This window comes from Mesoplodon bidens (genome assembly GCF_964165515.1).
Source record: "Mesoplodon bidens genome assembly, chromosome: 3".
Taxonomy (NCBI): domain Eukaryota; kingdom Metazoa; phylum Chordata; class Mammalia; order Artiodactyla; family Ziphiidae; genus Mesoplodon; species Mesoplodon bidens.
In genome coordinates, this window is record NC_138178.1 from 82878369 (window position 1) to 82889215 (window position 10847).

The following is a 10847-nucleotide window of genomic DNA, read 5'->3' on the forward strand; positions in this document are numbered from 1 at the left end:
CAACTAAGTGTTTTCTGGCTGGGAAAACGCTTCAACAGCCCTGGTTGCCTAAGGCAATTCAATTATGAAATTTACCACATCAGATGAAAAGGAGCATCTCAATCAGCCAATTCATTTGTGTCTGGCCACTCTGTTTTCTTGTGCCAGCTCTGCTAGCCCCCTCTGTTTTCAGGCCACACTCACACTGAGGGCTGGTACCCTGGGACTAAAGGCTCAGGCAATGGGCTGGTCTTTGGGGCTGGTGGAGTGGGGTCTCCCATGATCCCCTGAGCAGATCAGCTGTATCCAGAAGCCACCCATCTTCCTGGGGGACTCCTGGGCCAGACCACCACAGTCTCAGGTGAACCTTTCCATCACCTCCCACCTGCATGCTCTCTGCCCTCAACCTGCACCTGCCTGGAGGCTGGCAATGAAGTGGCCTCTGGGAGAAGTGTGAGTGGGTGGGGGGAGGTGGTAGCCCACCACATGCCTTTCTCATCTTTACTTAATCAAGGCATCATCTCTCCAGGAAGCCTTCACCACCCGCGCACCTCCTGTGTCCCCTCAGCTCCCCTTGCTGCCTTTGTCACTGGGGTACTGTGCACACCTCGATGTGTCAGGGCCTCTAACCCACATGCATGCCAGCACACCTGGTCCAGGAGCTCCCCGAAGGCAGGGTCCCAATCAAGCCCCTTCAAACCATGAATCAATTAATCGATTAACGAATGAATGAACAAACCACCACTCCCTTTGACGTCCCCCCCCACCCCACATGGTGCATCACGGTAACAGATGGGAAGGACCAAGCCTGCTTTCGCTGCAGACCAGGAAGTCCAAGGCCCGGGTAATCATCCTCTTTATTCCTGCTCTCCTCTCCCACACTGAGCGCCCGCAGGTTTAAGATGCTATTAAGGGGCATCAGGCTGCACAAGCCGCCTCTGAGGTGCAGTGTGCCACTCACCCGCAGCTCCTCTCTCTGCACCGCATACATAAATCCGGCTGCAGCCTGAGCCCCGGCAGGAAGGTCTCTACCATTTCTCTCTACCTTCCTTTGAGTAACCTGCATGGAGTCATTTCCTGACAAAGGGAATGGCTCAAAACGGAGATAGCTGCCGGGCACGGAAGACTGATTCCCTCATCCTCCAAAGGCACGGCTTGGGGACTCAAGGACCCCGTGTTAGAAGGACACCAAACCTGCCCCCGGTGGGGTGGACCTTGGGTCCTACTCCTCCCCAGTCCCCAAATGCAAGCCTTCACCAACAGCCCCTTAGCAATCCTAACAGCACACCTGGGCTCAAAGAGCTTCGGTCCCACCTGTGAACGGGCAGACTGAGGCCCAGGGTCCCAAAGGGCCTGGACCAAGTCAGAGTCACCAGAGTCTGGCCTGTGATCAGACTGTGGGGTTCCTGCCTCCTCTCCCCCTGGCAACTTCCCTCCCTCAGTCACGCCCCAGAACCAGAGTGAAACCAAAAGGCCCAGACACCTGGCCTTCTCTGCCCTGACTAACCAGGGAGGGCCAAAGCTCAGGGAGCCTTCCCCCTGCCCAAAAGCAACCCAGCAGGACCAAGAGTGGCTGCGTTAAACCTGCGGGGAACCTGGGTCGGCCCCCACCCCACCCCCTTTGTTAAGATCTCTATAAAGAGTTCTCTGCTCAAAAGTAGTGGAAATGAACTTTGGGTTCTTTGAAGCACCAGCACAAAAATGTATGGTGCCCCTGGGGGCACAGAGTCCCAACCAGAAAGCTTCTCAAGCAACCACGAGGGGAAAAGGAGTGGGGGGCGTGCCCAAGTGCTGCGGGGTCCCGGAGCCAGGGCAAGATGGGGTCAACAGGACAGCCAGGGCCAGAGAAGGCTTGCTCTGAACCTGCTAGGGTGGGGGCCACCCTGGGGGGCAGGTGGGCGAGGCTTAGGACGGGTAGCCATTCCTCTGCTGCTCCACAGCTCTCCAAACAGAGACGAGGGGCCCTGTCAGGTGGGACGTAAACGGCCGGGGCACAGAAGACTCCGGCCCGGGCTCGCGTGGACGACCTTTCCCCTTGGTTAAACCCCTCGGCCCTCGCCCTGCACGAGGCAGGCAGCCATCTGGCCCTCGGCGTCAAGTGCGCGGGGACTTCGCCCGGCCCGCGGCGCAAAGCCGGGCTGCTCACATCCTCAAAGACAGGCAGCCTCCTCTTTCCAGGATCAATAGTCATTTTTAAAAAACACAGTCTGCGGACTCAATGAATCAAGCACTCCCAGGGGAAAGAGTTGCAGCTCCCGCGCGCAACATCCATTTGCAAAACAATTCATTCTCTCGCTCACAGCTTTCAGCAAATACCCTCGCCGGGTCCCCCCGCACTCGCGAGGAGGAGCGGGGTTGGGGAGGGGACGGCTCTCTACAGACCTCCACTCCCCACCATTGTCCCCGACTCCAGCCCTCCGAGACCCCGAGGTGGCCGAGGCGGTTCCAGGGACTCGAGCCCCGCTGTGCTGCTCGCGGGGCACGCGGTCCCGCGAGGCTCACTCTGCCGGGGGCTCCCACGGCGGGGCGCGCAGGACCCGGCGCTCCCGGTCCCGGCCCGGGGTGAGGGGTGGTGACAAGTGCCAAAGCCGGCGGCCGGGCGCGCGGCTACACCGGCCTGAGGACGGCGCCCCCAGCCCAGCCCGGGTACTCACCGCTCGTGGCGTCGCCACCCGCCGCGCTCAGAGGCCCCCAGCCGCCCGCGCGAGGCTCCGCAGCCCTCGCCGCCGCTGCTCCCCTCCCCCAGCTCGCAAAAGCCGTTGAGCGCGCTGCTACTGAGGTACAGCCCGGGCGCCGCCAACAATCTAGTTTCTCCGGCCTTCCCGACCCGCCTCCCGGCCCGAAGCCAATCAGAGGCGGCGCCTCTGTGACGGATGAGCATCCGAACCCGTAGTTAAGCCAGCAAGAGGAGAAAGGGGCGGGCGCTGGGCTTCCCCCGCACAGCGAGTGGGGGGGGCAGGGAGAGGAAAAGGACTTCGATCAGATTCTTAAAGCGGCAGACCCCTGCCCGCCCCCGCGGCCGAAGTTTGCGAACAAAACCCGACTGTGTTCCAGAGCTTTCTGAAGGAGGGAGCTCTGTAGATTGCAAGCGCGTCTTCTGTACCTGGTCTGCGGAGACACACCTTTAGTTGTGAAAGTGTTAAGGAAACCGTTTCTTTTTATTTTGAGCTCCTTTCAGTGTTTGGGATTTTCTTCAGCCACTGAACTCCATCTGTGCTTGGAATATGTAGTTTTCAGGGTACTTCAGCTCTCCTACCAGTGTCATTCCTCACTAAGTTCCTTTGTAAACCGACCTTCAAATATTCATTCATTCATTCATCCATTCATTCATTCACTCCACAAACATTTGCTGGATGCCTGAGCGATGGGCTAGGCTCAAGAGTGGGGAAAATTATCTATAATTTCTCCTTCTTGCTTTCTGGGTTTGCATCTCATTCCACCACTTCAGGTTGCTGTGTATCCAACTTCATCTGTAACATGGCAGGTAAAAAGTCCTCATCGGATTATCTGAGGGATTAAAGGAGAGAAACTCCTATGACAAAGTAAGTGTGCAACAAATGTCCTTTCTTTCCTCCCTCCCGCTGATAATGGATAATTCAGGTAGGATACAAAAAGGATGCAAAAAGCCCTGGTAAAGTACAGAGAATGATAAGTGTTGTAAGAGCCAAGCATGGGGCGGGGAGAATTCCCAGGAAGCACAGTTCACACTGATGGGAGGTGCCAGGAAGTTTATTGGGGAGGTGATGCGACTGCACGAAAGATTTGGATGAGGTGTAGGATTTTGACCGGTGGAAACTGGGAAGGAGAGCCCATGGGTAGGAAGCTGTTTAGATGGGACAGAAGAGATTGCAGGCTTAAAAGTCTGTAAGATGACAGGGAAGACACTAGGCATTTTGGGCAGAAACAGCATGGTGTAGAGGAAAGGGTTTGAACCCCAGCTCTACCCTCAAGAGCTGTTTAGGACTGGAGGCAGAGTGCTCAGGTTCTCTGGGTGTTGGATTCTTACTGGAGAAAGGAAGATTCTAGAACCTATTTTGCAGGGTTATTGTAAAGATTAGATAAGAGCACGCATGTAATGGGCCTGGTACCTAATAAGTGCTCAATACAGATTTGTGTCTCCATTTGGCCTAGATCTGGAGATGGGTACAACACGAAGGTTCTATTAGTCAAGAGCAATCTTGGCCAGAGGTAAGAAGCTAGTCAAGTGTGCTGCTAAGGTGCCTTCCAAGGGGAAAAGGAGGCATCAAAATAATTGGTCCATTAAAGAAATGACACAGATCACGTTTGTAATTTTAGACTCCTGCCAACTTTCTGGAGCTTGAGTATTTATAGAATTGTTAGTTGGACGAAGCTCCACATACCAAACTGATTCTTAGCAAGTTCATAACCATTGCTTATTATTCCATTGAGACTCTCTGTGAAATTATAAGTGCCAACCATCTAAAATCTGGTCCACATTATCATTTTTTCCCCTCCTCAACTCCAAGCTTAAATTAGGTCCTGGAATAAATTAAAATTAAATGTAGGCAAGGGAACAAAATCAGACCGAGAACACTTGTTGAGTCATTGAATTTAGATATGATTTGAAAGGAATGGAGAGGACGGAGCTTGCGTTGCCATCTGTCTCAGTTCTTGCTGTAGACCCTGGAGCACAACCACCATCATAGCCCCTACCAGCCGATGCTGTAATGACCCATGTACCTGTTCGTCCTCCCCACCACACAGGGAGTCCTGGGAGGGCACAGACCATGACAAGCTGTGTAGGCAACTTGGTTCCTCCCACAAGTTGTGCACACAGTTTTGAAAAACTATGAATAAATCTCAGCTCAGTTAGAATCAGATTTTGCAACATTACGACGGAGAACCTAAAATAACTGTGAATTTTAAAAAGACAGAAGTTTGTTTCTTGCTTATGAAAAATAAATCTAAAGTTAAGTAATCTATGCCTAGTTGGCAACTCCACAGTTTTAAAGAGCATGGGCTCCTGTACTTCCATTCTGCCATCCTTAATGCTTGGTCTCATTTTGCTGATGCCTCATGATTCCAGATGGCTGCTGGAGCTCCAACTATAACATCTATCTTTCATACAGAAGGAAGGAATAAGAGCAGAAGAGCAGATGTGTGCCTCCCAACCATGTTAGCTCCATTGAAGCAAGCTTCAAAAGTCTCACATGATACTTCCATTTATATCTTATGTAGACGTTTATGTGAGTACATTGCCTCTCCCAACAGAGTCAGGTTTCTGTTATCAAGAAAGAGGGAAGAAATTCCGGGTGTCAACGAACAGTCTTGGCCCACACCTTCTTTTCCCCTCCTGACATTGTCATCTGTCCAGTATTTCAGTAGTTCAGAATCTAAGGTCTTAGAAATTCTGAGATGATGTTCAGAATTCAATACATATTTGTCAATAGATGATTGAATTCTTGGTTCTTCTACCTCTCTGGATGTTCCTTTCCAGTCTCCTCTGTTGATTTCTCCTCACTTCCCTGATTTCCAAATATTGGAGTGCCTGGGAAGTGAGTGCAGATAAACAAAACCTCTTCCCTCTGTACACTCAGATCGAGGTGATTTCATCCAGGCCCAGGCCTTACGTTCAGATAAACATAAGACAGCTCCCATATCTGTACTCCCACCAAACTTCTCCAGGAACTTCAGGCCCACAGGTGCACCTGCTTACTCGACACCTTGGCTTGGATGTCTAGGGACACCTCCTCACCTTAGCACGCCTCCATTGAGCTCCCGCTGCACTACTTTGCAAAAGACATCCTGCTCCTTCAGTGGGCTTCCCTATCTCAGGAAAGGACAACTCAATCTTACGCTCAAATAAAAACTCTTGGCACCATTCTGTTTTACCCTACCTCCAATCCGTGTCCAGTCCGAGCACTGCATACCACTTTATGTGCCACCACCAAGCTGGTCCAAACCAGCATCACCTCTCCTCCCCTGGGCCATCTCAGCAGCCTCCTGAAGCATTTCCCATCTCTGCTGCCTAGAGTCCAGTCTCAAAAGCAGCCAGAGGAGGCTTTTTATAATATAATCTGACTGTGTCCATTGTCCCTGCAAAATCCTCCAATGGCTCCCATCTCACTCAGAATGAAGGCCAAATTCTTCACATTGGCCAACAGGCTTGACCCCATCTGGCCTGGACCACGCCTCACACTTCATCTTCCACCGCCCTGCCCCTCACTCACTCTGCTCCAGGCCCACTGACCCCCTTTTATTCTTTATAAATTTATTTTCTTTATTTACTTTGGGCTGTGTTGGGTTTTGTTGCAGCATGCGGGCTTCCCTGGTGGCACAGTGGTTAAGAATCCGCCTGCCAATGCAGGAGACACAGGTTCGAGCCCTGGCCCAGGAAGATCCCACATACCACAGAGCAACTAAGCCCATGTGCCACAGCTACTGAGCCTGCGCACCTAGAGCCCGTGCTCTGCAATAAGAGAAGCCCCCTTCAATCAAGCCAAGCCCACTCCCACTGCGGAGGCCTCTGCTGACTCTAGCCAGGAAGCTCTTCTCCGGATGTCCACGTGGCTGTCTCCTGGCTTCCTCAAGTTTCTGCTCAGATGGTACCTTCCCTAAGGCCTCGCTGACCACCTGCTTCAAAGTAACCACATTCCCCATGCTGGCAACTCCTAGCCCTCTCTATCTCCAAAGCACCTACTTCCACCTGAAGTTACATATGTATTATATACAGAGTGAGAGAGAGCTTGACAGAGAAGCAGCCTTGACATCTGGGAGCTGGCCCTGCACACACAGCTAGGCTTTGCTGTTTTCTCCCGTTGAATGGATACAATTTAGTAGGATGTCACCATCAGACAAGGTCCCTCTGTGACCACGATGTGTCAAGACAAAAACAAGATCACTCCATTATCACGTCTGAATGCAGCACAACATGAGCATTGCCCAAGCCACAAAATACCCAAATCTGTGTCTCCTGGGTAATAGGAGTGACTGCTGTTTCTTTATTAACTACAGCTTTGACCTCCATCTGCTCTCCCTCCTTTTAGATGAGATTTACTAAGATACCCTATCATAGACTCCTCACTGCTTTCTGGCAGCACCCAATCCAGGTCAAAGCCTCACTTTCTTAGGCCCTCTCCCACACGACCCAGACAAAGCCCAAATCCTGTTCTAGGTTCTTCCTAAAACCCTTGTGCTGAGGTGCCCTTAGTTCCCCTATGGTGTGTGGGCTCCTTTGTTGCAACAAGTAATAAACCCAACTTGTTCATCTATAGGTATTCCTGGTTGACAGTACAAATACACAAATATTGGCAGTACAAACACACACACACACACACACTTTATTTGGTGTGGGAGGATGTGATTGGCTGCCTGCTCTCCCAGGATGTAAGTTCCACGAGAACAAGGGTTTGTATTCACTGCTCCATTTCCAGACGTGGAACAGTGCCTGGCTCATAGGAGGCTCTCCATACATATGTATTCAATGAATTCAGAATGAATTGCAGGTAGTTTTAGGGGCAGTATTAGCCACCATTAAGTCAGTAGTTTCTGATCTCAGTGTTGGATAAATTCAATCAAATCTTCCATTTTTGGTCAAGCTCCCCCAAAATGGCGGGTCAGGTGGGGCCCGCCAGGGCAAGGCTGTGGCAGGAGATGGCTTTGTCAGCTTTGGTTCCCAAGGGAGAGGCTGGGAGGCGACGACTGCCCCACTGAGGGAGCAGCTGGGATCAAGGTCACTGGTGAGTCATCACTTCAGCTCTGGGTGCACAAAGGAGCAGGGCAGGGCTGGGGCGGGCAGGGACAGAAGCTGTGGGAGGTGGGACGGTGTCCTGCCCTCGCCTGGTGGCAGTGTGGGCACTGCCTGAGGAAGAAGCTTTCCGGATTTGCTGCTCCTTCTATCCCAAGATGCTGCAGCCACTTGCCGAGCTCCATTCGGCAGTACCCATGAAGCCCCTTCCCCAAAGGCACTCTCCCCGCACTGCCAGAAACGCCACCATTAGCTCTTTACTCGACACAGGGGGACACTCATGCTACCGTACCAAGCAGTGCATCCTGGCAGTGTGGGAAGGGCAAAGAGGGTCACGGCTTTGGTCGGGCATGTGCAGAGCCATCAGGGAGGACGTTCAGACGTCCAGGGCCCAGCAGTGATGGAGCTGGACCAAGAGGGGTGGGAATGAGCTGCAGGAAGGAAGCTAAGAGAACATCACAGAACAAATGCCTCCTTTGAGAAATGTTGCCCGAGGCCTGCCCTACTCCCTTCCTTCCCACAAACCAGAGGCAAAACACACTATGGAGCAATGGTTCATAAACAACTGTTGAAGATGCAAAACAGTGTGGAGAGTGTGCTACCTTTGGGGCCCAAATTGGGAGAAATCAGAAAGGACACTTGTCCATGAGTGGATGTAAATGAAGATGCCCTGGGAGGACATGGGGAAAATGAGCCCAGTGTTCCCCTGTGGGTGAGGAAGGAAGGTGGGATGAGGCGGGGCAGAGATGGAGACAGTGCTGGATAGTTAGAGAGTTTGATTTCTGAGCCGTGGGAATCTATCGCTTACCCCCCAAAAAGAAAAAAATCATTTAAAAACCAATCAGACCCCATGGGGTGAGCAGGAGTCCACATTTGTCTCTCACTGTCTCCAGACCAACTTCCACAATGCAAGTGGTATAGGAAAAGCTAGCACCCTTCATCACTAGGCTGTAGTCACCAGCCCAGCATCTGGAGCAGCTGAAGGAAGAGCTGCTTCACGCTGGAGCAGCTGCTGCAGGAGCTGCAGGCTGGGCTGCTGTCCCGCATTAGCATGAGAGCCGGCAGATCGGTGACTTCACGTTTGAGTTGCGACAGTCCCAGAGCCCTGCACCAAACTTCCTAGCGTTAAAAAAAAAAAAGGCAGCTGCTTTACTTCGGTCTTCTAAATCTTATGCAAAATGTCTCTATGGCTCACCCGAACAAGAACTAAGCAAGGAAGAAAATTCTGGAAAATAGAGACCTAAGTAGACATAGTTCAAATCCACCACAAGGTTTTAGCATCTCCTCAGAAAGCTCTTCTCCACCATCTAATCCCTAGTTAAGCTCCCTGTATCATCCTTATTCCTACATCATCTCCCCCAGTCCTCTGTTTGTTTCTTCCACTACATTTATTAAAACTTTTAATTATTGTTCTGCATGTTGATTGGCTTAATGGTTTATCATGTGTTTCCATACTACTTGTCTATCAGCTCCCTAAAAGCAAGGACTGTGGGTTATTTACTTCTGAATTCTCAGGATCTAATGATGATGATGACAAACATAATAAAGGCAGTTACTTATATAGCTCAAAAAAAAAACCAAACAGTCAGAGGGGACTTCCCTGGTGGTGCAATGGTTAAGAATCCGCCAGTCAATGCAGGGGACACGGGTTCCATCCCTGGTCCAGGAAGACCCCACATGCTGCAGAGCAGTGAAGCCCGTGCAACGCAACTACTGAAGCCTGTGCGCACTAGGACCTGCATGCCGCAACTACTGAGCCCACGTGCTGCAACTACTGAAGCCCGTGCACCTAGAGCCCGTACTCTGCCACAGGAGAAGCCACCACAGTGAGAACCCCGTGCACCACAACAAAGAGTAGCCCCTACTTGCCGCAGCTATAGAAAGCCAGAGTGCAGCAACGAAGACCCAACACGGCCAAAAAACAAAAAGAAAACCAGTCAGAAGCTTCACAATGAAATAAAGCCCTGTATTTCTATGCACAGATTAGGATGGGAGAAGAGGGAGGATAATAAAGATTTGTACTCTAGGTATATGGTCTGGAAGTTTAGAAAAATATACTCAGGTTTTCTTTGCATAATAAAAAATCATGTTTAACAGAAAGGGAGGAAGAAAAGAAGGGAAGGAGGGACAGAGGGAAGAGAAAAGGGCATTTGGAGACAGCACAGCCACCTGGGTTTGTATCCTGGCTCTGCCACTTACTGTGTGATCCTGAGTGGGATATTTTGCCTCATCTGAGCCTCAGTTTCTTTATCAGTAAAGTGGGGATACTGCTACTGCTACTGCTACTACTGGTACTGCTACTACGACTGCTACTACTACTGCTGCTGCTACTACTACTGCTACCATTACTACTGGTACTGCTACTACTGGTGCTACTATTACTGCTGCTGCTACTACTGCTGCTGCTACTATTACTACTGCTACTACTACTACTGGTGCTGCTATTACTACTGCTACTGCTGCTACTACTGCTGCTGCTACTATTACTACTGCTACTACTACTACTGCTACTGCTACTACTGGTACTACTACTGGTGCTACTACTGCTGCTGCTGCTACTGCTGCTACTATTACTACTACTACTACTGCTTCTGCTACTACTACTGCTGCTACTACTGCTGCTGCTGCTACTACTACTGCTGTTACTACTGCTACTATTACTACTGGTACTGCTACTACTACTGCTACTACTGCTACTGCTGCTACTACTACTGCTGCTACAACTACTAATGCCACTACTGCTGCTGCTGCTACTACTGGTACTGCTACTACTGCTGCTACTACTAGTTCCTACTACATAGGGTTTTTGAAAAGGTGAAATTAAGAAAAAAAATCTGTGAGGAGCACTTAACCCAGAGCCTTGGACCTAATAAACCCTAAAATATTAGCAGCTGCAAGTACAACCAGGTGTTTGTCAAGTGCCAAGGAATGTCCCTGGGTTACTTACCCTAAGTGTTCAATTAATTGTAATTATTATTGGGGAATTCCATAACTTTACAGGCAGTCTCTGGTGACTCCCCAGATAGAGGGGCAGGAGCCCTGTACCTCTCGCTTGCCACCCCTGAAAATCTGTCCCAATTAGGGGTCTGATCCCTTCGGGTTTTTGGGGCAGGGGCCTTCACCCCTCAGGCCCTCACCCGAGCATCCCTGAAAGCAGTGG

General features: G+C 50.9%; 1 protein-coding gene across 3 annotated transcripts in view; it reads right to left on the minus strand.

Moving 5' to 3' along the window:
* Positions 1-2888, minus strand: part of KLHL25 (kelch like family member 25) — a 103507-nt gene extending 100619 nt beyond the window's left edge. Inside the window, exon 1 of one of the 3 annotated variants that reach the window (XR_014015440.1) lies at positions 2634-2723. The gene's annotated coding sequence lies outside the window, so the exon portion shown is untranslated. Of the gene's footprint in view, positions 1-2633 lie in introns of all 3 variants that reach the window. The other 2 variants (XM_081229587.1, XM_081229586.1) reach the window with 2 other exon arrangements.
* Positions 2889-10847: the final 7959 nt, after the last annotated feature.